This window comes from Ahaetulla prasina, chromosome 2 (assembly GCF_028640845.1).
Source record: "Ahaetulla prasina isolate Xishuangbanna chromosome 2, ASM2864084v1, whole genome shotgun sequence".
Classification (NCBI taxonomy): Eukaryota; Metazoa; Chordata; class Lepidosauria; order Squamata; family Colubridae; genus Ahaetulla; species Ahaetulla prasina.
In genome coordinates, this window is record NC_080540.1 from 10,954,986 (window position 1) to 10,966,697 (window position 11,712).

Below are 11,712 nucleotides of genomic sequence, written 5' to 3' on the forward strand. Positions count from 1 at the left end.
AAGGAATTTGTCTTGGTGCATATGCTCTCAGTGTACATAAAAGAAAAGATACGTTCATCAAGGTACAACATTTACAACACAATTGATGGTCAGTATATCAATATAAATCATAAGGATTGCCAGCAACAAAATTACAGTCATACAGTCGTAAGTGGAAGGAGATGGGTGATGAGAACGATGAGAAGATTAATAGTAGTGCAGACTTAGTAAATAGTTTGACAGTGTTGAGGGAATTATTTGTTTAGCAGAGTGATGGCCTTCGGGAAAAAACTGTTCTTGTGTCTAGTTGTTCTGGTGTGCAGTGGTCTATAGCGTCGTTTTGAGGGTAGGAGTTGAAACAGTTTATGTCCTGGATGTGAGGGATCTGTAAATATTTTCACGGCCCTCTTCTTGATTCGTGCAGTATACAGGTCCTCAATGGAAGGCAGGTTGGTAGCAATTATTTTTTCTGCAGTTCTAATTATCCTCTGAAGTCTGTGTCTTTCTTGTTGGGTTGCAGAACCGAACCAGATAGTTATAGAGGTGCAAATGACAGACTCAATAATTCCTCTGTAGAACTGAATCAGCAGCTCCTTTTATCAAGGTTAAACAAGTTAGCTTAACCTGGATATCATAGAAACCATCCCAAGAGATTCTGGGAAGTTTTGCGGGGGTTTTTTACGAGCTGGAAAGGGAGAAAGACATGGTTTTGGGATCTACTAAGCTGTTTTGTCTCTTGCGTTGCAAAGTCCTATATTTGCAAGGTGCGTTGAAAAGCTCTGTTTGGGCCATAGCTTTTTAAAACGCTGGCGGGAACTCATCCTTCATACAAATAAAGATGGAAACACGTAGGTTTATCTCTGTGGAGATTCTCAGTGATCCAGGTCATGGTTGTCCCAAAGGTGCTTTTTTCAAGAGGCAATTGTACTTTCCGGGTTTTTTTCTTTGAAGACGTTTTTCGCTTCTCATCCAAGAAGCTTCTTCAACTCTGACTGGATGGTGGGGAATTTATCTTCTTTGCAGACAGCTGGTCATCTGCATCCTTTTAGAGGGTGGTTGTAGCACTTGGAGCTTTATCTGTGTCCTCAGGGTCACCTGAGTAGTGCTAATGGTCCCTGTAGTCAGCAATTCTCACCCAGGAAGAAGCTTCTTTTGATGAGAAGTGAAACGTCTTTAAAAAAAACCCAGAAAGTCCAATTGCCTCTTGAAAAAAACCCACCTTTGGGATTGATGGTTATACTTTAGTCTGGGCAAGTCCAAAGTCAAGATAAGCCTGTGCTGAAATGTAGCAATGAGGTTGAGAGCCGGGGTGGGCAATTAATTTTCCTAAGAGTCCATATGAGAAACTGGGACTATTGTGGAGGGCCAAACCAATAGCGCTGTGAAGATGCGTACATATGCATGGATACACATACGTAATTTTTTTTTTAAAAGTCGCTTTTGAAATAAAAAAGCAATCCACACAGGCCAGACAGGGACAGCCAAAGAGCCAGAGGTGGCCCAGAGAGGGCCATAAAATGCACAGATGTGCCCAAGAAAGAACAGGTCAATTCTACATAACTGTGGAACTCAGCAATCAGCCTGCATTTACGTAGACTTGCAACATCTTGCAGTCATGTGACCACATTTTGTGACAGCTCAGGGAGCCATGGTGGTTAGAATGCGGTTTTGCAGGCTAACTCTGCCCACTGCCAGCAGTTCGATTCTTATAGTCTCAAGGTTAACTCAGCCTTCCGTCTTTCCGAGATCGGTAAAATGAGGACCCGGATTGTTGTGGGAGGGGCAATAGGCTGACTCTATAAACCACTCAGAGAGGGCTGTAAAACACTATGGAGCAGTATATAAGTCTAAGTGCTATTACACTTGAAATGGATATTTATCTGTATTTTTTGGAGTCTAGGACGCACCGGAGTTTAAGACACACCGAGATTTCGACCCTCCCAAACCTTCTGTGTGTCCTATTTTTGCAAAAATGGGCCCAGTTTTGGCCTCCCAAACCCCCACGCGTTGAGCTTTTGCCCTCCCCAGCCCCCAGGAATACTTTGCAGGCCCCCCAAACCCTCTGCTTTTTTTTTGCAAAAAAAAGGGCCTGTTTTTGGCAAAAACGGGATGCGCAGGGCGTGGTTTCTGGAGGCCAAAAATGGCTGTATTCGGTGTATAAGACGCACCAACATTTCCACCCCCTTTTTGGGGGGGGCGGGGAGAATGCGTCTTATACTCCAAAAAGTACGGTACTTCTGGTTTTTGGCAAAACTGGTCCATAATGAACCATTGAAATATTCACTTAACAACTACTGCCACAAAGCCATAAAATCGGTCAGTCACATAGATCATCTATTTTTTATTTTTTATTTTTTTACCATCAACTTTCAATCATGATGGGCAGGCTCTGTTATGGTCATAAGTTGACGATTACCTGTCTTTTCTTTTTTCCTACAGACAACTTCAGATGAGATCATTCTGTCCTCCAGTTCCTGATTTTGCCTTTGGAGAAGATGACGATAGGAATGCACGATCAGCCCAGCAGCTGAAAAGACGACAGCACCCAACGCAAAACTTTTTTATCCAGGAGGGGAAAAAGAAAAAGAAAAAAAGGGGGTCTTACAGTCCCAAGGCCTCAGGCAACGTTTTTAAAAACAAACTCAAAAAAAATCCACCAGTGTTTTTCTTTCTCCTCCAGTATTAAGGGTCACTTACTCATCCAGTTTGTACAGCTCTGAGGGCAGAGGGGTTGCCTTTAACCGGATAAAATAATATAATTTTATTATTGTCAGAAAGACCAAGCAGCGTACAGAAACTCCATATTTTTCAGCATAAGGAAACTACGAGATTCTAAATTTTTTGTTCAGGTCTCTTGCATTCCCCCGATGTAATCATTTCTGTTTCCCAGCTTCTGACACACGAAGTAGCCAAGAACACAAAACATGCCAACAGTGCCCTAATTTTGGCCTGGTAGCAGTTAATGTACTTAACATTCGCCTTCGCTCCCTGACAAATATAAAAACAATACGATCATGAGAAAAAGAGGAATGTGGAGAATATGATTTTTGCTTTTCGTGTCCCATTCACAAGGTGTCCTTAACTAATATATTCATGTTTTGAATTCTATGTTGATCTCTCTTTTTTTAAATTGAGTAATTCAAGAGCATGTTTTATAACCAGGGATTATTAATTTTTTTTTGTCTTTTAATGACCCCGTAATCCCTTGCATCGGGGTGGAGTTGGGGCAACTGAATGGAGCTGAGTGTTTACTGGCCGGATGCCCTTCCTGTCGCCAATGCAGAGTTCGCAGCAGATATTTATTCATTGTGCCCAGAGAGCGAGAGATCTGCCACTACCTAGGATCAAACTCGCAGCCTCCTGATTGTGAGGGGACAGCTCCACCTCTAGGCCACTGCACCAGTGGTGGGTTTCAAATTTTTTTACTACCAGTTCTGTGGATGTGGCTTGGTGGGCGTGGCAGGGGAAGAATACTGTAAAATCTCCATTCCCTCCCCAATCCAGGGGAAGGATACTGCAAAATCCCCATTTCCTCCTGATCAGCTAGGACTCGGGAGGCAGAGAATAGATGAGGGCGGGGCCAGTCAGAATTTTTACTACAGGTTCTCCGAACTACTCAAAATTTTTGCTACCGGTTCTCCAGAACTGGTCAGAACCTGATGAAACCCACCTCTGCACTGCGCCATTCGTTTTATAACCCGGGATACAATGATATATTTCTGACCAGAGGTTAAAAAAAAAATTAAAAGAGTAAATTGCAAGAGAGGTCAGCTATTAAGCTGTCATTGAGAGCAAGGTTTTTAAGGTTAAGGATGCATTTGTGCTGTTTTGAGTAAACAGATGTGCCAAGGGCTAAATTTGCACATGCTGAAAAACGGATTAGATTGGTTTCCTAGCCTTTAAGCCAGTGGTGGCCAATCTCGGCAACTGTAAGACCTGTGGACTTCAACTCCCAGAATTCCTGATTCTTGCCTGGAATTGAAGTCCACAAGTCTTAAGAGTTACCGAAGTTAGACACCCCAGCTTTAAGCCATAAAGAAAATAATAAGCTGTGAGAAGATGAACATTGTTGGGCAGAGAGCTGTCTAAATGGGGAGAGGGAGGGAGGGAGGAAATGAAGGAAGGAAGGAAGGAAACATTTGCAAAAAAAAATGCAAGTAGTTAACATTTGTCTAGCATAACCAGAATCCAGCTGTTAGTGCAGAATGTCACTTGACTATAAAGATCTTGATTGTGAGGTTTAAAAGTCAGCAGCTATTCCGACCCCTATGGCTTCCACTCCCTTCCCCCCTCCCGTTTTTGAACAGTCGCTCTGTTTTTCTTCCTTGCCTATGGAGTTTTATTCTCACATTTCACACAGTCAAAATCCCTTGTTTGGCAACCTCTTCCCCTTGGAAATTTCTTCCTGTGCATTTCTTTTATAATCGTTCTCCAATTTGAGATAGAAATGAGAATGATCCTGCATTGAAAAGTATAAAGTGACCTTGGGAATCGGGTTTGACTTCTACGGACTCTGCATTTTTCTTGACGAAATGCAGAAAGAGTTTGCAGTTGCCTTTTTTTTTCCCCCGGGGTCTTTCCCAACCTTCAGCTTTGGCTTTCCTGGTGGCCTCCTGTCCAAATATTAACAAGACTCTGCCCTGCTTAGCTTCTGAGCTTGGACATTCAGCCAGGGTCCTGCAGCCTCCTGTATTTGTAGATATTTTTCTACAAAATATCGGTTCCAGGACTTCCACATGCTCAGTGGAAGTGAGGGTGGGGAGGTTGCATTTAAAAGAAGCGATTGCAGAAATGAAACATCTTGCCTTTTTGAATTTACTATGTCAAGACGAGAATAAATGAAACGTGAGCACTGGGGCTTGAGTTACTTTGCAATAGCAGACAAAGTGCAATTGATTTTTTTTCCCCCATTGGAAAAAGCTAGCATGGATTAATATAACTGAGTGAAAGTTGCAATGAAGGATAATGTTTTTGTGTATTGATCGGTTGGCAGTTCTGTAATGGGGGGCGGTATACATACGTACGTGCACATTAATTTTAAGAAACTTTGGCAATATTTAAAATGAAGGAGTGATCTAACAAGCCCATTTAACTGCTGCCTTTTTAGATGGTAGGGAATAGACCTTGAAAGTTGTTTTTTATTATTATTATTATTATTATTATTATTATTATTATTATTATTATTATTATTATTATTATTATTATTATTATTATTATTATTATTATTATTATTTATATCCCGCCCTTCTCCGAAGACTCAGGGCGGCTTACATTGTGTTAAGCAATAGTCTTCATCCATTTGTATACTATATACAAAGTCAACTTTTTTGCCCCCAACAATCTGGGTCCTCATTTTACCTACCTTATAAAGGATGGAAGGCTGAGTCAACCTTGGGCCTGGTGGGACTTGAACTTGCAGTAAGTGCAAGCAGCTGTGTTAATAACAGACTGCTTAGTCTGTTGAGCCACCAGAGGCCCTTAAGTTTGACTAAAACTTAAACTCTTCATTTAAGGATTAACAGCCCAATCGTTTTACCATTCTAATCTCAGTTCTTGTGCTATAAAGAGTTCAGTGGCATTTTAATTACTATTATGATTAGCATCACAAGTCTGCTTCTACCTATTTTTAAACAGCCAAAACTCTTTTCCATGCCTTAAAAGATCAAAATGAAATCAAGAACAAAGGGTTTACAGATTTAAAATTTGGAATAACAAGAGTTGGAAGGGATCTTGAAGGTCTTCTAGTCCAACCCCCTGCTTAGGCAGGAAACCCTATACCACTTCAGACAAATGGTTATCCAACATCTTAAAAACTTTCGGTGTTGGAGCACTCGCAACTTCTGCAGGCAAGTTGGTTCACTTATTAATTGTTCTAACTGTCAGGAAATTTCTCCTTAGTTCTAGGTTGCTTCTCTCCTTGATTAGTTTCCACCCATTGCTTCTTGTCCTGCCCTCAGGTGCTTTGGAGAATAGTTTGACACCCTCTTCTTTGAGGCAGCTCCCAAGATATTGGAACACTGCTATCATGTTACCCCTTGTCCTTCTTTTCATTAAACTAGACCAGGGGTCTGCAACCTTAAACACTCAAAGAGCCATTTGGACCTGTTTCCCATGGAAAAGAAAACACCAGGAGCCACAAAACCCTTCCCATGCCTGTTTCTTGAGCTAGCATACGTTGTTGAATTAAATGTTCTGTTTTCTTCTGAAACTTTTCTTTTCTTGGATTTAGACATGGTTGGCCTACCGGGGGGTTGAAAAGCTCAATAAATCGTGTGCCAGCAAGTGTCTCACATTGGCGGCTGTGATATTTTGAGTGACAAGGAGCCGCAGCAGAAGGGTGAAAGAGCCACATGTGGCTCCAGAGGTGCAGGTTGCTAACCCCTGAACTAGGCATACTGAGTTCCTGCAACCGTTCTTCATATGTTTTAGCCTCCAGTCCCCTAATCATCTTTGCTGCCCTTCTCTGCACTCTTACAACCCTATATAGGGTTGGTCTGAGTGAAGGAGGAAAATAATAAGATCAGGTAAACTATGTTCTTTTGGCTGGATCTTGCTAAAGAGATGATGACACCTCAGAAGCTCCTTTTCCTTAGACTGCTCGGAGGCGTGAAAGGATGTTTTGGCCTGAGGAGCCTGGCTTTTGAACTTTTTGCCTCTGAAGAGAACTGTTTCCTATTTTCATGGAGAAAGTCTGCGACACTCAGAAGCTGAGATTTTTCAATCCCAGCAAATTTAAGATGTATGGACTGCAACTCCCAGAATTCCCCAGCCAGTCAGCTTCTGAGTGTCTCTTGCAGAAGGGAGGAGATTTGGGGAAATGACCCTCTGCAGAAAATAATTCAAACACAGTAGTGGCCAAAATTGTGGAAACCTTTTGGGAAAAGTGTATTTTCTAAAACTAGCTTATGACACCACTTTTTTCTTGGAGTAGTACCATAAAATTATATATTAATGGAAAGATAATTTAATCAAGAATGTAATGCAATAACCTTTATGAAGGATTTGCTATTAGAATATCAGTTACAGTATAAAGAAGAAAAGTGAAATACGTAGAAAAAACGTGATATACAAAAATGATCACGTCAGTTAATACTTAATTGGGTAACCTTTAGCATGAATTATGGCCTTACAAACCTTATTATGGTTCTTCCCATGGAGTGAACCAAGTCTTTTAGTTCTGCAGCTATTATAATATGAAACCAAGATTGAATGATTGCTTCTTATTAACTGGGTTTTATTGTGGGGTCGTTTCTGACTGACAAGTTTCTTTAGTTGGCTCCATCAATTGGGTTAAGGTCTGGGCTATTCCCAGGCCATTCCAGCAGTGGAACAGGATTATCTTGAAACTCCCAAAAAAAAAGTGGTGTTATTAACCATCAAAACCTCAAAAATACACTTTTCCCAAAAGGTTTCCACAAGTTTGGCCACTACTGTACGTCATTAGCATGCGCCAATTCCCTGCTAGACTGCCAGGGTCTCATCTAGGATCCTTCCAGAAGGATGTACCTTGGGTTGGCAAGAAAACCAGGCCTTTGAGGCCTAAATCAGCTCAGGCTCCAGATAGGGACTGACAGGACAAAATTCTAGAAAAAGTGCAGAGGAGAGCAACCAGGATGATAAGGGAACTGAAGACTAAAACATAACATAACATAACATATGAAGAACAGTTGCAGGAACTGGGCATGGCTAGTCTAGTGAAGAGAAGGACCAGGGGAGACATGATAGCCGTCTTCCAATACTTGAGGGGCTGCCACAGAGAGGAGGGGGTCAAGCTGTTTTCCAAAGCACCCGAAGGCCAGACCAGGAATAATGGATGGAAAATGACCAAGGAGAGATTCAGCCTAAAAATGAGGAGGAACTTTCTGACAGTGAGAACAATCAACCAATGGAACAAAAGTTGCCTTCAGAAGTTGTGAGAACTTCATCACTTGAGACTTTCAAGAAAAGAATGGACTACCATTTGTTAGAAATGGTGTAGGGTCTCCTGCTTGAGCAGGGGGTTGGACTAAATGACTAGATAAGGTCCCTTCCAACTCTGGAAATCTGTTAAAACACACTTATTCCTATGCATAAAAAGCACGGATGTCAGGGAGAAGACAGAGCTAAGGGTGTTGTTACTACCATATCAGCTTTTTACATTGGGATTGCAGTGTATTGGATGGAAGCAAGCAAGTCACATCCCAACAAACATGCCAGGGGTGGGGATGGGGGCAGTAATCTCCCAGATATTAAACTCAGCAGCTCGCTAGGACTGAGCTGCAGCCAAAAAATGTTTTCCCCCCCCACACCCAATCATCTTGCTTAGCAAGACCTAAAAAACTGCATCCAGTTTAGGTCACCAAACCTATTCTCCAAAGCAGAGGTTTCCAACCTTGGCCACTTTAAGCCTGGAGGACTTCAACTCCCAGAATTCCACAGCCAGCAAGTCCACCAGGCTTAAAGCTGGCTGGAGAATTCTGGGAGTTGAAGTCTGCCAAGCTTAAAGCCATCTGGGGAATTCTGGGAGTTGAGGTCCACCAGGCTTAAAGCCGGCTGGGGAATTCTGGGAGTTGAAGTCCACCAGACTTAAAGTTGCCAAGGTTGGAGACTCCTGCTCCAAAGCACCTGAGGGCAGGACAAGAAGCAATGGATGGAAACTAATCAAGGAGAGACTCAACCTAGAACTAACTCGGTGGAACACCTTGCCTCCAGATTGAGGATGCTCCATTACTGGAGCTTGTAAGAAGAGACTGGACAGCCGCTTTTCTGAAATGGTATGGGGCCTCCTGCTTGAGCAGCGGGTTGGACTAGAAGACCTCCAAGATCCCTTCCAACTGTTGTTATTTTTGCTCACTGTTCATTGCACATCTCTGTTCTGCCCTAATTTTAAAGGACGCTGTCGTGTCCCACTCCTCCGCTGACGGCCGGGTCAGGGAAATCCGAATCAGGCTTGCCTCTGCAGCTCTGCTCAAAGTCCTAGCAAAGTCCTCAGAGCAGGCAGGAGACCAGAAAGTGACTTCAGCAAGATAAGTTCGACTTTGCCTGACTCAGAGACTGCCAGAAAGCAGATCCTTTATATAGGCCATGGGGTGTGGCTCCATGACTCAGCACTCATTAAGGCCTGCCCCTCCCTTCCTTCTGTTTCCTCCGCCTATCCAGTCTTCTGATGCGAGGGTCACTCCAATCAGCAGCTGTTGGAAATAAACTTTCCTCAGGCTCACATGCTGTGGAGGAGGGGGAGGGGTCTAGCTGCTCCGTTTGCCTGGGCATAGAGCCAGGGCTGGGGCCGGGGGGTGCTCCCTCCTCTGCAGCCTGCTTGGGCATGGAGCCAGGGCTGGGACCGGGAGGTGCCCCCTTCTCTTCAGCTTGTCTGGGCATGGAGCCAGGACTGGGGCCGGGAGGCATACATTCCTCCGTGTTTGGGAGCAGATAAGAAGGCCCCGGCTGCTGTGAGAGCAGGCAAGACACAACAGACGCAAGTCTTTTTTTTAAAAAAATGCTAGCAGATATTTTTCCACAATGGAATTATTAAAGGGACTATCTGTTCCAGATTTTTTTTGGGAGGGCGGGGAATAGACAAAAAAAATGAGGGGTTCTTTTCTCCTATCCATTTACTTTGTCCAAACCAGGGATGAAATGCTCCTGGTTCGGGTCGGATCACACGATCCGGCCAGTGGTTCGGCAATCCAGTAGCGATGGCAGAGCAAAGCTCCGCCCACCCACCCAGGTATTATTACTTCCTGGTTTTAATGGAAGTAATTAATTTAAGGAAGTAATGTGTTTTTGCATTCTGCACGTGTACTTTTTGCGCATGCACAGGTCTGTGCGCGTATGTGATGTGCGCACGAGGGAAGCGAGTGTGCGCAGGTGGGGCGTGTGCACTTCCGAACCGATAAGGAAGGTAAGTAGATTTCACCCCTGGTGCAGACGCTGCAATCAATCAGAATATCGCTGGAAGGGACCTTGGAGGTCTTCTAGTCCAGCCCCCTGCTCAAGCAGGAGACCCTATGCCAATTCAGACAAGTGTCTGTCCAGTCTCTTCTTAAACACCTCCAGTGATGAAGCACCCACAACTTCAGAAGGCAAAGCTGGTTCCACTGGTTGATTGTCCTCAACTGTTAAGAAGTTTCTCCTTGGTTCTAGAATGCTTCTCTCCATGATTAGTTTCCCTCCGTTGGTCCATCTCTTCTAGGCTGAGCGGTTCTGCAGTTTTCCAGCTCCAAATTCCTTCTCCACATTTTGGTGCCAAAGAAGTGAGGCAATGGTCATTGGTGCAAGGGTTTAAAAAAGTGATAAGGTCCCAGAGGTGCTTTTCCAAAAGGCAACTGGATTTTCTTGGTTGTTTTTTTTCCCCCTTCAAAATGTTTCGTTTCTTATTCAAGAAGCTTCTTCAGCTTTCAAAGGGGGAGAAATAAATAAACAAGAAGGGCCAGTGACCTTTTGGAAAAGCAGCTTTGGGACAAACCAGGACCTGGATGGTTGAGAATCCCCATAGACAGCGATAAGGCCTCCCTTTTGGCATTTTTATCCAGCTGTAGAAGGAAGGGTTTTCCCCAAATCTAGCAATTCTTTCTCCCTGTCATAGCCTTTTCTTGCGTCTTCTCACTTGCCACTCAAATACACCGGCAAAGAAATACATTTTATTGCAGATAAAGGCAGAGGTCTTTCTTCACTTCTTAAAAGTGCCTTACAGGTTATCCTCAACTTAGGACCATTTGCTTAACGTCTGTTTAAAATTACATTCCTGGGGGGAAAAAATGTGACTTACAACCAGCTCTGGTGTTGTGTCAGCGCCCTCCCGAGCCGGGCCCCCTGCCAGAAAGTGACTTGGAAAGTGAGGGGGAAGGGCCATCAGGACTTACCTCGGGAGCACCAGCTTCCCTGGCTCAGCTCCAGGAGCCAGAGGTAGGCCAGGTGGAAGAGATAACGAGGCCTCTGTCCCCTGACTCTTTCCCCCCCCAGGCCACGCCTTCAGACCCAGCTGATGGCAATCAGGCCTGGCTGGACCCTAGATTTCATAGGCAGGAGAGGTGGGAACAACAGAAGCAGAGGTGGGGCAGGCCTAGGAAGTGCTGAGTCATGCAGCCACACCCCACAGGATATAAAACCAGCGAGGGTTGCTATGCCTCTTCATAGCAGACAAATCAACTGCTTAACTAGAGTTGAAGTACTGTTTGTTTCTGGGTGATTCATCGGCCTCAAGGGAGATAAGAGTCACTTGACAGACGCTCACTAGTTTGCTGCCAGAGCTGATAGTGCCAGCTAATTAAGCCATCGCTCGGACGGAGGCGAGGGGGACAGAACATCTGGTCACATGACTAAAATTTGGGCACTAGGGCAGGGGTCTCCAACCTTGGCAACTTTAAGACTTGTGGACTTCAACTCCCAAAATTCCCAAGGCTGGCTGGGGCATTCTGGGAGCTGAAGTCCACAAGTCTTACAGTTGCTAAGGTTGGAGACCCCTGCAATAAAGAGCGCCTAATTCAGGAATGTACCACTTCGGGTGGTTTCCTTGGGCAAACATCCTTTTCCTCAAATGCTGGCATTTTCCATGGAACCCCAGAATCCCCCCTCTTCCACTTAAAGGCTAAAATGAGCCATTTGCTGTTCTGGAAAATGTGAAACCAGGTTGAGGCAGTTAACCTGCCCGAGCTACTGGAATCCAACTTCCTCCCTCTGCCACCACTCACCTCTGGTGGCTCAACAGGCTAATGCAGTCTGTTATTAACACACCTGCTTGCAATTACTGCAAGT

At 44.2% G+C, this 11,712-nt stretch overlaps 1 protein-coding gene across 5 annotated transcripts in view; it reads left to right on the forward strand.

The window, feature by feature from the left end:
- Nucleotides 1-11,701, forward strand: part of LOC131193472 (zinc finger protein 383-like) — a 28,577-nt gene extending 16,876 nt beyond the window's left edge. For all 5 annotated transcript variants that reach the window (XM_058173660.1, XM_058173658.1, XM_058173655.1 and 2 more), the window contains one exon: nucleotides 2,419-11,701. The gene's annotated coding sequence lies outside the window, so the exon portion shown is untranslated. The remainder of the gene's footprint in view (nucleotides 1-2,418) is intronic.
- The last annotated feature ends 11 nt before the right edge of the window (nucleotides 11,702-11,712 follow it).